The 17,962-nt window shown below is 43.1% G+C and overlaps 1 protein-coding gene across 5 annotated transcripts in view; it reads right to left on the bottom strand.

The window, feature by feature from the left end:
• fbrsl1 (fibrosin-like 1) overlaps positions 1–17,962 on the bottom strand; it is a 310,850-nt gene that overhangs the window by 223,825 nt on the left and 69,063 nt on the right. The window lies entirely within an intron of this gene.

The following is a 17,962-nucleotide window of genomic DNA, read 5'->3' as shown; positions in this document are numbered from 1 at the left end:
CTGATCACTTTGCTGCTGCTGTAGCCGATGCATCTCTCGTTTGACTGCAATCCCAGCATGCACCTGTGGGCTGTGTTTCTTTATGGTTCCCCACAGATGGGTGAATTGATCTCTGCTAGCTTCTGCTCCTGTGTTCTCAGGATTTTACTGCGAAATCATCAGCTCTTACATTTACTATCAATGACACATGCAATATTTCAGCGGCTACACTACCCTTTTGCAGATGCAGAGTGTAATGAAAAATGTAGACACAGATTTCTTTAAACATATGCAGTTGACACTCGCAGGCCAAAAACATAATCAACAAAGCAGGAATGATTCTTGAGGTTTAGCAGAGCTCATTTGCTACCAGACTTCACGGCTCTCCCTTCCCACAGGCTTTTCCACAGACTATTAACTAGGTTGTCTGGCAGGAAAGAGGCATTTTACGGAGGCCAATATGTCCTGTGAACCTCCCACCTATTGTCACAGGAAGCTCCCTGCTTTCTGCCGCTCAGCCCACACACTGCAGCTCAAAATACAGCCGGGTGTCATTCCTCGGAATTCTCCTTTCCTCGCTCTCTCCAGAGAGAGGAAGTGTTGCCTCAGCAACAGCAATTCCCATTGGTGGAGCAGAATTACAAACACAATCCTTTAAATGTGTAATGTGGGTCTTACACCGAGTAAAACTGCCGAAAAACACACACAGGGACGTTGCCTCTTCAGGAACAGCCAAAGACAGGCTTTGGAATACTAACACACGTTTTCTGTCTGCATGACTGAACACTCAGTTTGACAGTCAGTCATACTTTCAGTCTTTTTACTACAAAGCCAAATCAAAACACAAATTACAAAAACAAGTTCTCTTTCCACCACTGACAAGCTGAAAGATGGCAGCGGTGTTTGACGTCAGCTACATTTCTGAATGCGCCCCGCTGCGAGCTGAACCGGTGTGAGGAGTCGACTTTGTTCACACAGCAGGAGGTCGACAGGGCAGAAAAATCCCAGCTGGAGCCGCCTGACAGGGGAGGAGAAACCTCAGATCTGCCTGCAGCTTCATATCACCACAGTCACAGCAACACCTCGCTCCAAAAGTAAAACCTGTTTTCAACATTACAACCACATATACTCTTAAAATTCTGTGAAAGGACTTGTGCACAGTGATGAACCTACAGAAGAATTATCACCCAAATCTGCAGCTTCCCCCAACACCAGGTGATGATGTGGGAATATTGTGTTCACAACTTTCGGTCGCCCCAAGTGGCCAAAAAAATTGTTATTGCAGGTTTCAGCTGCAAAAACAGAATCCTACACGTTCCATAACAGAACTTTATAGCTGACATCACGGCCCTGATGACATTATCAGGACTATTTTTACAAAGAATCCTCCACAGCTTCAAACGAGAGGATCTAAATGTTTTCACAGGCTTTGTTGTACCTCACATGACAAGTAAATCAAGCATTATATAATTCAACGTAAGGTTCATTATACTGACATCATTTTGTTACATGAATGCCCAAGAATAGTTCAGGGCAAATTTTATCTCAATTTTATTAATTTAAAGTAACAATCTTCAAGATTTTCATTTAAATAAATGTCTGTGAATCGCCCAATGAGGGAACACAATGGTGATTGAACCTATGGCCCTCTGATGAAGCCTTTGCATTTGCAGTATATATCATATATTATTACACACTGGGTGTCTGTGACGACTTTCACTGAAAAAAATCACAAGCGGCGCCCAGTTAGTGACACGTTTTCCATCACCCAGCAGCGGTTGGTCTTCCAGAGAGGGTAGGCGGAGCTGTGGGCTCTGCAAGTGTTGTGAGTAAACAGTAATTTACTATGGCTGGACAAACAAAGAAAAGATGGATGACTACAGATACAACTTCAAAAATAAGTGAAAATCCAAAGAAAAAGAAACTAATTGGACGCTCTGATGAAGGCAAACAGTCTCCAAACGAAGCGAGTGTTAGAACAGTGACGGGAACCAGCCGTAGACGTCTGGTTAAATGGGGAAGTGTGCTCCCAAAATTACCGATTATCACAAGTGGGTGGCGCTCAAGAGCACGAAACTGAAATCTTGGAGATAATATCTTTAACTATTGACACGTGCTATTGTCTGAGAGAGTGGACAAGGTTTAATCTGTCTAAACCTGCAAGTGTTTTCCATCCATCTATTCTCACATCATTTATTTACTCTAATCCTTGGAAAAACCATTGAGGGAGAACCCTCATTTACATTGGTGCCAAGGTGCAGACAACAATAGAGCAGATACAAATAAAATCATTGGAGAGGGCTCGGGGGCAGCAAAAAGAATCTATACCGCTTATCTTGTTCAGGGTTGTGGGGGAGCTTGGGCGAGAGGCTGGGACACCTTGGACTGGTCGCCAGTCAATCACAGGGCTGACACACAGAGACAGACAGCCTTTCACGCTCATGTTCACACCTACGATTCACCAGTGAATCTAACGAGCATGTCTTTGGGAGGAAGCCGGAGTACCCTGAGGGAACCCATGCATGCACGGGGAGAACATGCAAACTCCACACAGAAAGGCCCCCTACGTCGGAACCGGGATTCGAACCAGGAACCTCTCGCTGTGTGACGACAGCGCTAACCACTGCAAGCGAGTTGCCTTTTTCACTGTGACCTTCAAGAACAAGGAAGCTCAGAAAAACTCTACGTACAAATTATATTTTAATCTGACACTTGTATTATCTGATGTTCATATCAAACTCATTTATAATCCATCATTGTCAAGATGAAATTTCAAGACTATTTAAAGATGGCTGTGAGGCTATATCTGCTACATTTGGCACCATTAATGATTACAAAAGGAGGTGTGGAAGCATCGCAAGAAACGAAAGCATTACTTCAAATGCTCATCATGTCCTCTCAGTGAGTGACGATAACTGTCGGTACCTTTGAAGCTGAGTGCAAAGTCCTCTCTGGGGAATCAGCTAAAGAGCACATACCCTCGAGGAAGTAGATTTATTATACCTCCAAATATACGGGTGCATTTAGACACACTGTTTTCATTGTGTAATTTGAAAATAAACCCACTTGTTTGCGATGAGTCTGAGCCATCTCTCTCGTCAGTAATAGACAGACATGGACGCAGCAGTAAAAGCTTTTCTTATTACCCCTAATTCCCCACGAGCTGCAAAAACGGTTGAGTTGTTGAGTCATCCATCATCATTATTTTACTGAGAAACTCTTAAAAAGAAACCTGTCATCTGAATAAATGGTACATGTTTGATTATTCCGACTATTACCAAAAGAGAAACCATGTTGATTTTGTTTGACAGGGAGGAAAACAAGCTGCCACAGAGAGAATGAAGCATTGTGTCAGAGGCAACAACAACAACAAGCGCTCCTGTTGGTGCTAAGAGCCACTCCAGAGGGCTCCCAAACCACTGAGTCAGGCCTAACTGATGCCGTCACACTGTTTGCTAAATGAATGAGCCTGACGCCTGTTTGCATACACGCTCGCACACACTCACAGGCATGTGTGGTATTCAAATCACCTCATTCAGCGTGTGTGTGTGCACCCCTCAGGAACAACGAGCTGCATGTTTATTAACGAGCTACAGTTATTTCACATCACCATGTGACTGTCTGCTGTTTTTGCTTACACGCACACACACACGCACACGCACACACACACACACGTCCACTGTGAGATTTCTCTATCTCAGCAGTTTACTTTCTTGCTTTTCCTTTCAGTTCTACTTAAAAGTCTTATTTTTCTTTGAAATGCCCCGTCGGTGTGGACTGTGCACTTGTTTCACTTCCACTTACATCCTCCTCTCACTCCACACACGCAAACACACAGCGCAGCGGTCTCTTTCTTTCCCACGCAATACACAATGTGAAACAGCACTCAGACACACACATTAAAGCTCTCTCTTTCCTCATTGTTCCGCAGTGTCGCACACCAGAACACACAAACTCACACACACACACAAACACGCACACATCCGCACGTCCTCTTAACACTAGACTCTCTCTCACACCTGTCTCCCTCTTTCCTCAGCTGTCAGCCTGCCGTTTCTCACACACCTCCTCCTCCTCCTCCTCCTACACCCCTTTGACTGCTTCAGGTGGTCAACCTTGCCACCTCAGTGTGTCACTGTTTGTGTCATGTAATAACAGAAAGAGACCATGCACCTGAGCGTGCTCTTGTTCTTTTAACGAAGAAGTTGTCTCACGCATGTCTCAGGCATGATGAGATGAACAATTACAGGAAAATATCTACCTCTGACCAGCATTCAGATTTAAAATACAAATATGGTCTATAAATTAAACTCTGGGCCTGGACTTATGATTTGCATCGTAATAAAAACGTAGTATGTAAGTTAGTAAGTTAGAGTAATCAATCTATCTTGTTTCTTTAGGACAATTATCTAATAAAATGAAGCAGTTAAAAAGTGACAGCTAAATAGTTAGTAATTAGGGCTGTCACGGTAACCGCTTGACCGCAATACCGCGGTTATGTGATGCCAACCGCGCGGTGGACCCAGTGACATCACCACTCATTTTTTTTTATATCATAGATCCAGCGATATAGCTCGGTATGCGTCCTGAGTCTTTAACACATTAAAATCTAAGGGGAAGTAGTGTTGGGAATTATGGCTCTTTGAAGGGAGTCGGATCTTATGGCTCTGTTCCTTTCCGAGAGCAGTGCAAAAGAACGGCTCATCATTCGCGAACGTCACAACTATACGAGGTAGAGAGTGGTCGGACTATTGAACGTGCCTGCACTATATATCTTTCCGTGTCAACACACGCATATGTAACATTTAAAAGGAAACAGCAGAATAATGTGGGAACAATTCATCAACGTCATTGATTTGCCAAAAAAATTATGATATATCTCTGTATGACAGAGATATACAGAGATGTCAACAAAAAAACAACAAACCTGGTGGAGGGTTATTATGTTGCTCACCATCGGCACTATGTTGTGGTGACATGATTCCGCTGCACGTGACCTCGTGTACTGCTAACCAGTGATACTGCTAACAGTTCTTTAGCTGCCTGAGCTAATGTTAGCTCCACAGACTAACACAATATTCACTTACATTAACAATGGATGAGATGACTAAATGTCATGTAGCTAGTGACAAACCCCCAGAGAATAATCATCACACTTTGCCATTTCTCCTGTCTCTCTCACTTAGCTGCTTAGCATTAATAGCCCTGTTTCAGTTAACTGCCCCCACTCTCATCAACCTCGCGTTCAGACACAGCAGGCTGCTGTTTCAAGCTCGTGAAACTCAGCTTAACATATAGAAAGCTATCTGCCAAACACCAAACCGTGGAAAGACAAAGCTAGCAGTTAGCTGGCTAGCATGGGTGAAGCATTTGGCAGCTGAAGAGTCAGGAAACAAAAACAGAGTAGAAAGAAGAGCGAATTTTGAGCTTACCTTCACCAAGTGACCAGAAACACAAAGGACGCTAAGGCTTCCCTACAACAAGTTAATGTTATGTTTACAGCTTATTCCACTCCAATAAAAATAAACAAAAATAAAAAACACATATCTAAGTTATGAATAGTTTAACACTGAAACATCTCCTCTAAATTTTGCCAGGGAGAATGCAACAGCTGTTGGTAATTGCACACTAACGAGCGCTAACGAGCTAGCTGCTAACTGCCTGTCCAATAATGACATCATGCAATCAACTCATGCTATGTTCTCTTTTCAGAGAAATATTCACCACTCTGGTCTTTTTGAACACCTTCACTAAATGAAACCCTCTTTGGATAATTGTGAATCGCACTTAATCCGGCAGGTGGAGAGCTTATTAACCAGCAACAGACACAATTTTTTCATTTTGGAATGAGGTGTACTCGCTGAATTAATTCTGATTAGTAACAGTTGGAAACAATTGTCATTACAGGCGGCTAAATCAATTAATAATTCCTTCACATCCAGCAGCTTGCTCAGACGGTGTCAGTCCAATTAAAACCTTGGTTATTGTGATTTGGAAACTGCAAAAAAAAAAAAGATTTAGCATTCATCTCTATGTGGGAGGAATTGTTAAAGAGAAAGAAAAAAGAATGTTGCAGTGCAAGCTCATTTTTGACTTCTCAGAAAGCAAGTCAAAGATGATAAATTGCTTCGTCTTTTAAACATTCAAGAGTTTTGTTTACGAGTTACACACAGACACGGATCCTGTTTACTTTGGCAGCAGAAAAAGAAAATACTAGGTTAACATGTCTTTAGATAAATATAGTGTTGTGTGTGCAGCGTCTGGCACTGTGGCTGTGCGGCGTGTCGTGTCCTGTTGTCCTTGAAAACCTGTGTATCAGTGTGCTCTGCCATCACCGCACCAATGTCACAAAGACAAATCCCTGTGCATTTAATACAGCAACAATTCAATTGACTCAGAAGCTGATTTTAAACTGAAACAGAGAACTGCACTTTAAGACACGGCAGAGTTTCACAGAGGGCACGGGAGCAACACAGAGCATTACAGGACTAACATATTTATCCCGCCTCTACCAAACACACGCACACACAGAAACACATGCATACAGCAGCCACCCTCTTATCCCTCATCTGCCCGTTGCAGATCCTTGACCAGGGCTCTTGTTTGAAAAACCAGAGGTCAAACCGTAAAGCAATTACGCTGGCAACTCATCAACCAAGGGCTGACAGCAATACAATTACCTCCAGGCTGCTGCAGACAAGTGAGTGGAGAGAGAGAGGGCTGTGTTTAACTCTGGTTGTAACAGTGCTTGCTGTATAATTGCACCCTGCCGAGTGCACTTTAATCCTGTGTTTAACAGGTACAGAGCAGTGCTGCGGGGAAGAGAAGGAGAGATACAGAGAGAAGGAGAGGTACAGAGAGAGAATGGGAGAGAGAGAGAGAGAGAGGGGTCTATTAGGTGTTACCTAAGGCCTTGGCATCAGCAACTTTGCCGGGAGGAAGATGGAGAGAGATATGAAAACGGTGTCAGGAGGAAAGAGAACACAGAGCGATATCCCTGCAGTCAAGGCTGGCAATACAGCAGCCTGACAGCTCACTCCTGAGGGATGTAAATAATTACTGCACATGATAGAAGGAGAGAGGGAGGGAGGGTCAGGGCAGTGCATGATGCTTGCAGGTCTCATGCAGCCTTACATGTTGCTCATGACCATTTACCCGAGGCTGAGGTTGAATTATTTATTATGTAATGTGACTATTCATCTGCCATGAATCCTTTGCACACGCTTTAAGTCTATTACAGATTTTATAATGATAGAATATAAGTATGGGCATCCTGGGCAGTGCAGGTGTAAGTAACAGGGTCCTCTCAGCTTCAAGTATGGTTTTCCTGAGAAAGTAAAGCTGCTGCTGTTCCTGCTGCACATCCACAATTGTTCTCTGAAGTCATAAAAATAACAATAAACAGTAACTCGACAGAATGTTTACACTGCAGATGGTCTTGTTGTAAAGGGTCTTGCATTATTGATTTTCCCCCCGTTCTAGTTTTCACTTAGTTTTCACCTGTGGTACTCTGAACAAATGCTGTGAGACTGAGAGCTGGGCAGGGGAGCAGCATGAAAGAAGAGGGGTGTTGAGTTAAAGTCCCCTTGATAAATGAAGGGGCGAATCACATTAAATAGACGTGTGTCACAAAACGCACATCTTGTTTTTCTTCCGGTCTAATCTTCAGATCCTCTACATGTGCATCAACACACATGTAGATGTCTTTAAGTTGGGCTGTCGCGGTGCTGAATCTTACACTAACGCCCCCTTGCATTTTTGTCACGACAGCGTGTCCCATAGATGGTAAAACATCATTGACATGAGTGAACACAGCGTGAGCAATGAAACACGAGTTTAATAACCACTACCAAGTTTGTATCCTTAATCCTTAATGAAATGAAATCCATGGTGACGGGCTAGCTGTTGTCGTAGCGGCCAAACTAGCATGTCGTGAGACTGCACACGCCGATTAGATGCACAGATGGTTGAAACAGCGGTGCTCTGACAGTCAGGTTTCTGCTCCTGCTGCTGATTACTGTGATTTTAAAAACAAACTTTGTTGTTCATAATGTGTCGTTCTGTGAAAGACGAGGTGCGTCCCTGGGAGGCATGGAGAGTGAGTAAACTGTGTCCCTTTAGATTTTAATGCATCAGGACGCGTACCGAGCAACAGCACTGTGTCTATATTTCAAAATAAAAAAGTGGTGATGACGGTCACTGGGTCACTGGGTTGGCGTGACATAACCACGGTATTGCAGTCATGTGGTTACACATGCCTTACTCTCAAGACATTCAAACAGTATACGCCCTCAGATCTGTGAGTGAAACTAATTCCCTGCAGTGCAAACCCTGAATACAGAGACTAGAGGTGCTGTGTGTTCTGCTTTAATCGCCCACAGAGTATAAATGTTGTTATTCATATATTTAATTCCCATTATCTTAAGTTTAATATGTCCTTGTGTGGTAAATCACGGCTCCGTAATGTTTAATCTCTCCCGTTTGTTTAACTCTAATTCTCATTCTGTCTTCAGCTACCAGAGTTATTTAAATGATTTTGCTGCTCCAATGACCCATTTTCCCAAAAGGGATCATTAAAGTTTTATCTTAATCTAAGAGACAGGCTCTTTGTGGAGTAGAAAGTGAGTTCTTTAAAAGTTTCTTTAAAAGTATGAAGCTCCAATTAGAGACAAATCTAACATTTACAAATAAAGGAATGGAGACTTGTTCTTCTGTAACTTCAGTCCCTTAGGTTTTCTCCTTACTGGGAACAAAGACTTGACAGATCAGGGGAGCATTTTAGGCAGGAATTGGATTGTCTTAAAGTTGCATCCTTCATCTAAAAACATAAAGGGCCGGTTTCATAGACAAGGCTTAAGCCTAGTCCCAGACTAAAATGCCTGTTTGAGGTGTCTTAACTAAAAGCGACTTGCACAGACCTATTCTATAATAGTCATAGACTTAGCCTGTTCTGGATTAAACTAAGCTGATTGCAAGAGGGAAGGTTAGAGCTACTCTAGGCCTAAATTGAAGCTTAAATTAATCCTTCAAAGAGGCAGGTTTAACTTCTGCTTAGTCCTGTTTGTGAAGAGGAATGGACTATTTGGAATATCTAAATGAAGACCAACATGCACTACAGAGGCCAGCCAGACGAGTGCTTGTGGATAAGTGTAATCGGAGTGCTGCACAACTACCTGAAGCAGCGCTGCTGTCCTGATCCTCCAATGGAAAATCAGGATCAAGCAGATGTGCCCATGGCTCAGGCCAGCAATGACAAACAAGGACTTGCATACAGAGAAGCTTTTACATTGAAGCACAACCAGATGAGACGCATTTAAATATGTAGTGTATTTATTATGGCTTTTTTAATTTTATTTTTTTATTTAAATAGTGTGCACGGAAAATTAAATGAGAAAATCAAGGCCGTCTTAAGATATTGTTTGCGGTGATTAAAATGCTCCATTAGAAGCAATAAACTAATTTGGTCCTTAGTATGAAAAAAGAATAAAGATTGACGCAGACAGTGGAATATATTGACCAAAAACACTGACCAATTTACTTTCGGTCATCATGTGGTGTACAATTCACCAGTATTAATTCGCTCTCTTCCAATCTCTGCATTCTCTATTTGTTAAAAACCAGTTTAAGGTTCTTCCACAGAGTCTATAAAGGCAGATATCATTCTAAAGTGTATGTCACAAAAATAGAAATATGAGAAAAGTAAAACACTGAAAACAATAAAGATATCTCACAAGAAGTTAAACTTTTCTTGTTATATTTTAATTTGTGTTGAATTTACTGCAAATTGCAGCCCAACACTCTTCTCTTGCTCAGTGAAAGCAGTCTGGCTTTTACTTTCAGTTACTGGATTTTTTGACACAGTTTTGTTTTAGTTTTTTCAGACTTTTTTCAGACTCACTAAAGTATTTTGAACAAATTCTCTTTGCCTCTGCCGTTGTTTTATCTCCAGGTTCACACCAGTCACTGTGTTTTTCAATTCCATACCGGGTTTTTATGAGCACCATTAGACCAACAGCATGTTCTCACATTTAACCTAATGAGGCTTAACCCTGGTGTTCTTTTTTAGGCTTACTTAGCTTACTCCAGGACTCCATAGTCACCGACTAACTAAGCTAAACTTAAGCCACGTCCATGAAAGCCACTTAAATTTCCTGGTTTAACTAGTACACATTAAGGCCTACTCCTGGCTTAATTAAAGCCTTGTCTGTGAAACCGGCCCAAAAAGACTTAAGACTTAAGTAGACTTAATTTTATGATCATCGGCTCTAACCCTGCATACATATAACCCTGCAGAAAGATAACATTGTAAGTAGACTGATAACGGGAGGCGAGGAGGAAGAAGCGAAGTAGTGACTAACAAGTAAAACAAACAGTGAGCAAACACAGATCTTAAAGTGAGTCTGAAGCAGCTGATGATTGGTTGGAGCAGCACCTTAAACCCTCTGGGAGAAGCCCCACACTTGAGCCTAAGCCCTGCTCTTCCACACGCTGCCTCCCTGAAGGAAGCAGCCTGTCAGTCATGCAGCGGGGCATGTAAGAGTACAGTGTCGGTGGCCCAGTCTGAGGAGTCCAGTGGGTCTGAATGATCTCTAATCAGCTCCTGTATTGTCAGAGCAGCGACGCGAGGCCGAGGCGTTAGGAAGGTTACCACTGTGCCCGCTCAGGCGCTACTGTCGCTGTGCTCTCAGGTGTGGTGAGACGAGACTGAGGTGGGTAACATGTCACTGAACCCGGATGGTAAAATAAAGACTGCAAAGGGAAGCAGTGTGTGGACTTAATTCATCTGAGGAGAAAACAAACCAGAATCTAAATGTACCGGTGAGTTTTGTAAGACAACATTTTAGAAAAACGTGGGTGAAAAAATAACCGGCTGCTTCTTCTCAGGATTCAGTTGTTGTGCAGCTTGCTGTAGATGCTACACCACCTGTCAGGTATGAGTTGTGTTTGAGCTTGTGTGAAAGTGCATGTATCCATGGTACATGTGCCTGCGTCAGGCCTGCTTCCCCTCAGAAGGATCAAAACACAGTGGTGGCTGTGCGCCTCTCGTCTCCCTGCCTTCTCCGTAATGAGGAGTGATCCATGCGCCTCCCGTGGAGGAAGGACATGTTTATACAGCTCCTGCTCACAGGCAGCGAGAGGAGAAAAACAGATTACAGAGGCACTCTGGTCAAATGTCAACACGACGGCGCACAAGTAGCAAAGAGACACACATCAAACGCTGCAGCGAGAGTGTGAACAGACGGCTAGCGCTTAGAGAATCAGCTAAAAACAAACAAACCTTTGAGTTTACAAATAGAGGAATTTCCTCTGTGTTGACCCTTGCTCAGCCCCGGTGAGGCTGCGTTTCCTGCCCTGTGGCACTTAAACACGGGGAGCTGAATCAGGCCATGCAAAGGGCAGAAATGAAGCAGCTGCCAACTCGTCAGCAGCCTCCGTGAAGGCCTGCGTGACAGAGGAGCAGGTTGGTTGCAGGGGCAGCGATTTATTACAAGAGCCACCCTCTGTGAAAATTAAGAGTGGAATCAGAGCAGAGGGCTAACCGTGATTCATCTTCCTGCCTCTTTCCATCACAGCTCAACTGCTAGCATGATGAAATAATCACAGTGAATAGGCGCTCCAGCACAGCGGGGCGTCGGGGAATCTGTATGCTGGAGGCAAGAGCAGTAATTGGCAAACACAAGCAGGAAGAGGGAGATTTGGCCCACCTGCTGTATAACCCAGGTCAGAGTGAAACGCGCTCCCTGGACCTCAATAAGTATGTGTGAATTAACAAGATGTGTTACCGCAAAGCCTGTGAATACCCACAAACGCTAGAGCTGCCCTAAGTTAAGGCAGGTCAGAAGAGCACACGTCTACTGCTGTGTAACTAAGTTCCTTCAAGGGTTCCTGCGGAGCGCCGAGAAGGATGAGAGGGAAGGAAAGAAGGGATAGTAATTGAAGACAGAGTTGAGGTGTACTCGAGTCGGCCCAGCCAAAGGTGGAGTGTCTGGGCAGATGCCAGATCACAGACAAACTAGGCACAGTGACAGATCTATTCCCCCCGCTGCCTCCAGCCAGCTGTCACTGCAGATAAACACAATGGGCTCCTCTCTCCAACAACAGCACGCCGTAATCTGGAATTGACAGCTGACTCTGCCTCGCAACTCTGAGGGAGTCGAGGGAAAGACGCTGTGAGTCAATTAACTGAAAGAAATGAATTTTCATTTGGACGGCTCTGAATCGGGGATAAGTAGACGGGAGAGAACAGACGACCATGCACGACCACGGGAACCGAAGCTCAGCTGTGGGGCAGAAGAGGATCTACTGGAAAGAGGTGAGAAAAACTTCAACTTCTATAAAACTCTGTTACAAAGGCGGCGTTTGGTTTTACATGCTTTAGATGTGAAGCTTACTGGGAGCAAGAAGAAGCAGATGTATATTTCAAAGGCTGTGTAAAAGAAATGGATGTAGCCTCTAAGGTAGGGATGGGTATTGAGAACCGGTACTTTTTTGTACTGCTACCCTGATTGGTCAGTAATGAACAAACTCTAGGACAAACGGTGCTCCTATCGGTATTTCATGTAAACATTACATCTTATTTAATGCCATTTCCATTCAATCATTTCATCCTCTTGTGATGACAAAGCCGCCGGCGTCGTCAGGCAATTACCTTGCGTTGTTGTGATCTCCTGTCTAGTAGGTCTATACGGGGGATAGAACAAAGCGTTCAAAAGTTTCTCTGGTGCATCTTCGTGCAATTTATGTAAAAGGTGGTTGTGTCTAAAGAGGGTAACACCAGCAACCTCATGAAACACATACACGTTAAACAGTCTGTAAATTGAATAATGATGCGGTGCAGCGTGTTTGACTGCTTTAGCAAAGCGGCTAATGCTAGCACTACTGCCAGTACATCCTCAGTGCAGCCTCCCAGTCCCGCTGGCTCTTATAGCAACGCTGCAGATGGGATTAGCCAAACTAAAAATGCAGTCAAACACATGGTTCTTATAAATAAGCCTGTTGATATTCAGTCACTGTTGTTAGCTAGCTTCGGTTGTTAGCACTTCTAAGTTATGTTCCAAATTAATCCATAGACAGCGTCAGTCAAACAGCGGCCCCAGCTTCATCCGCAGTGGGTAACGTTAGCACAAGTAAGGCACCCAAGTTAAACCCATTCTCCATCACTAAACGAGGGGAATGACAGGAACAAACAGAATGTCACAGAGCTGTCCCCATGGTTACTGTAAAAGATTTACTTCACTACAGGGGAGTCCAGTTGGTTTATGTACGTTAGTGAGTGATAGCTCGCCTAAGTGTGAATTTTAAGTTGCCATGACAACCAGAACACTACTTTTGTATTGCTTATAATCGTTACTGTTACTACATTTACCGCTAATGTTAACTGATGTTACTGTGGGAGGAGGACCACAGCCCTTAACCCCAGTTACAACCAGCCTTCCAGAGGCACATTATCAGACACAATAAAGACGTGTCTTTGTGTTTGGCAGCAAATAATGGAGAGTTATATCGATAAGCACTATTGGTGTTGATAATCAGTATCAATAAAATCTTAACGACACCCATCCCTACTCTCAGTTTGAAATGGAAGGCAAGCAGAAGAGGCTGAAATCCCTTATTTGTTTCTCACGGCCAGCTGGGGGCGACTTAAAGGTCCACAGCCATGGCGGCCTGTCAATCAGGATACAGACGTAACAATGCGTGTCCATCCTGTTGAAATATGATTACTTCTGGTTCCACAAAAACAGGCTACAGCCAAAGTATCAAAATTCAGGCTTTAAAAGGGCTCCACAGAACAATCTGTGACATCACGATGGGAACAGTACGTCCACTAACTCTAATCAGTTTATAGTGTATTCACTAAATCCTACAAAGCTTAGATCAAATCCTTGAACTTGTCTGCAGCTCACGTCTCCACATGTACCATCTGATCCGGCTCCTTTCTCAGATCCAGCAGGTTCTGCATGAGATAGCCCCCCACCCAACAACTCCTCCACCAATAGGGTGTGACACTGTTGACACATTCCCTCCATCAGCTCTGGCTGCCACAAGCGTGATTCTTTGCATGGAAACGCCGTCCGTGCAATCACTTTATATGGAGGAAAATGTGTCCTTAGCCTCAAATCGCTCGCACTGCCAGGTTTAGCTTCAGTCTTTCCACGAGGCATTATGCACAGAGCAGCGGATCAGTGCGCTGTGTGCTCGTTCTGACTGTCTGTTTACGTTTTCACAGGGAAAGTTGGCCGCCGCAGTGTGTCTGGGCCTGCCAATACAAGCCCAGGCCTCAGCTGACCCGGATTTGTGTCTCTTCACACAACAAAACACTTTTACAGCCTCTATAAAAAGTAATATCACACACACACACATACACACACCCACACGTACTTAAGTTCAAAGAGCATCAAATGAAGTGGAACATACATCTTCACTGACTCTCTGGGGAACTGCTCTTACCCTCATCCATTCAGCCTCTCCCAGCCTCCCCCGGCCTGCTTAATGACATCAGGGCACAGTCTTTTAAGAGGTCTCTTCCCCTCATGTCCGGCGACTTAATATTCAAAGTTCTGTATAAAACCGGCGCTGCCAATCCTGTCCCCATTTTTCAGCCCACTAGCACCTCATTTTATCCCTTTTACATTCTGCTGGAGTGATGTAACCCCGCCTCCCATCCCCCTCGAGTCCCTCTCACAGCCAAGGAAGTCATCCATTCATAGCAATCTGCAGCGTGTACCATAAATACCTGTATAGTTGACCCTTGCCAGACCTATTGCTGGAGATTCGGCCCACAAATCAATTCTGCACAGCTGGATCTAGATTAGGCCGGAGCTCCCATGCACTATTCCGTATACTGGAGCCAGAGAAGTCCTTTTTCCACATGGAGCTGCTTTCTTTACAGACCTGAGTCAGCTCATTGGATTGTTTGTTTAAGACGTTGGGAACAGGTGGGTTTTACAGCACAGAGAGTAACAAGTGCAGGGAATTTAACAGTATATTAAAGTGGTTATTATGTAAACTGTCCTGATACAGGGAACTGTACTGGCCAGCTATGGTTACAGGTTGTTAAGACTCATTTCAAGGTACTGTTTTTAGATGTTCTTGAAGATGGGAAACACTTCCTCAGTCTTGCTACGATAAGAATACGATCTCTTAAGTGTTTTCTCTTGTATATTCACATATTTGTGTAGCCTATCCCTGTACATTTTCTTTTCAAAATCTTTGAAGGTAGCCTGATTGTTGGCTGATCTTCTCTCCTGTCCAGTTTTGCATTATTGATATCCAGTGTTAATTTCATTAACAAAATTATTACGTTCCTCAATGATCTTTTTTCCATGACGAAGACGAGATGTTGACGAGCTAATAACATATCAATGATAATAAAAACTCTCACGACACGTATGTTTTCTTTTTGTTAACGAGACAAGACGGGATTAAATGTTAGTGGTGGCTGTCGGACATTCAAAATGCATATTTTCCGGGCGCCGGAAAAATAAAAAATAAAATAAATTGGCGACCATATACAGAGGCTACAGTCCTCCATGCGGCGGCCCCGGGTTCAACTCCTGCCCTCGGCCCTTTGCTGCGTGTCATCCCCACTCTCTCTTCCCCCATTTCTGCCACTATCCACTGTCCTCTCTCTAAACTAAAGGCATAAAAAGCCAAAACAAATAATATATCTATAAATAAAGCATATTTTCCCCGACTGTGCGTCTAATCTGTCTGTCAAATTACAAGCAATTAATTCCTGTAACTGGGTTGGAGATAACAGGTGTCACAAAGGTGGTTATGGACTTTCTCTGTTAACTCAGGCTTTCTGCTTCAGGCTCGCTGCACGCTCACAGAAAAGCTTCCTCCACACAAAAAGAGCGAAGTTATCTTTAGATGCTGTGTCTTAATCGTTCATTTACTGCATGGATGATCTTCTGAAATTCAAAGTGTTGATTTTACATGAAGCAACAACGTTCTGACTAAAAGTAATGACTAAAATGTGATGACTTTTTATCGACTATAACTGGACTAAAATGTTTTGAGTTGTTGACGACTAAAAAAGACTTAATCTAAAATAGCTGCCAACATGAACACTGTTGCTATCAGGAGACCTTAACAACACATTCTTTCTCATTAGCCACGTCTTTCTAGTCACATGGTCAGAAACTTCTGTGAGTTAAATTGGCTGAAACCAAGCAACAGCAACGGTACAAACAAGGGAAGTCCTTCAATTAAAACACACTTTTGCAAGCAAGAAAACAGATAACATTATTGTCTATCATTGACTAAAAGAAATCGATTACACCCTGAATTACTTTAAATAAAGAATTGAGTCCTGGAACATAGTTAATTCTTTAGCTCGTGGAAAATACATTAGAATAAGGAAACAGGTTGCTTCAACATACATTGTTTGCTGATGTATAAACATCCAGCACACATCGCTGTAAACTCTCAGACACACATCCATCCATCTCATATGTTATTAATGTTATGTGCCGTTAACATTCAACAAAGTCAAGTGTGTGCATTCTCCCTGCTCCACGTCCTTTAGTAATATCTATATATAATAGAGAATTTACCTCTCAGTATCTTTCAGCAGTAGAAAATGACACTCAGCAAGCGCTGCCCACCTGCCTACCACTACCTGTGCGAGCATTGTTATTATAAGTGTTGGCTGTTACAGAAGTTTATACTAAATATATATACAGTAAGCAGAGCCTGGTTTCTGCTGAAGATGTCAGGACACACAAACGCCCTGAAAGGAAAACAGAATCTCGACAGTGAAAGAGCAAACTGGTTTTATTGATCGCACACTGCCGACTCAAGATGTGTGAATGACTGACATTCCCAAAAGTTAACAGCAAAAACACTAATTCCCTCTTCGTCACAGCACAAACCAGCAAGCAACAACTTATTTCTCTCGGCTTGCCAAGAATAATGATAATAGTCATCACATTCATCCTGATGATTTATTCCCACTCGCAAAAACAACCCCCGAACAACAACAGGTTCACCTTCCTCTTCTCTCTTTATGGATTGGAAGCAGTTGACATTACTGTGACATTTACCTCGAGTCAAAACACTGCAGCTTACCGACTGTCCTTTAAGCAAACCCTCCTCTATCCTCCAGACTCGCTGCCTTTAAATGTTACCTTCTTTTTCTGGGGGAGGTTATATACACAGTAGCTTTTTATCATTTCCTCCGAGTGTGGACAGACTCCATCACTTAGAGCTGGGAGTCTCTGTGAGCCTTGTTAAACCTGACTTTAAGAGGCATCCTGCATGACTGCATTGTATTTATATTGAGCAAAAACCATAAAAAGCACATAAAGTCTAGGTGCAGATGCGCGCACAATTCACTGTACTTATGAGGGCTAAATTGCCTTTGTAAAAAGGTCAAAGACACGCTTGGCAACAACGATACATGAAAAATAAATAGAGGGCAAAAGACTTGTATTTTAGGGGACTTAGTATCAAGTTTCATTTCTCCTTATTGTTGAGCAGAGTGTACGGAAATATTCTACTCAAGTAGAAGTACTGTTACTTGACTGAAATTGTACTCAAGTAAAAGTAACAAGTAGCTAATTTAAAAAGTATGTAAAGTAAAAGTTACTTAGTTACTTTCCCACTCGCTGAGTTTTATAATCAACTGTTTTTGCAATGTCACCTCGCACATGCATCCTATGCAATGAACTGAAACGGAAAAGAGGAAATGATTGTACAGTTGGAACAATGTAAAGGTTTACGTAGTTTAAGTAACAGGTGTTCCAACTTGCCATAAATGGCTTCAAAGCAGCTTTAAAGCAGGTTATGAAAGTTCATTGTGTAATCTGTAGCGCTCTGCTCCCAGTTATACTGTACGTAAAATTAAACTCTTCAAACCTGCGCCCCGATGTTTACATGTTTTGGTGTCAAAATAACGACTGATGGTCGCTCTCTTCTTATCCACCAGACTCCGTCTTTTTACCTCGCAGGACACGGGAGTTGCTGATGGTCTCCTGCT

This window comes from Semicossyphus pulcher, unplaced genomic scaffold (assembly GCF_022749685.1).
Source record: "Semicossyphus pulcher isolate SPU_LCO1_2020_fin unplaced genomic scaffold, fSemPul1.0.p SCAF_6, whole genome shotgun sequence".
Lineage (NCBI taxonomy): Eukaryota > Metazoa > Chordata > Actinopteri > Labriformes > Labridae > Semicossyphus > Semicossyphus pulcher.
The sequence above is the reverse complement of the archived record's forward strand: the minus strand, read 5'-3'. Positions and strand labels throughout refer to the sequence as shown.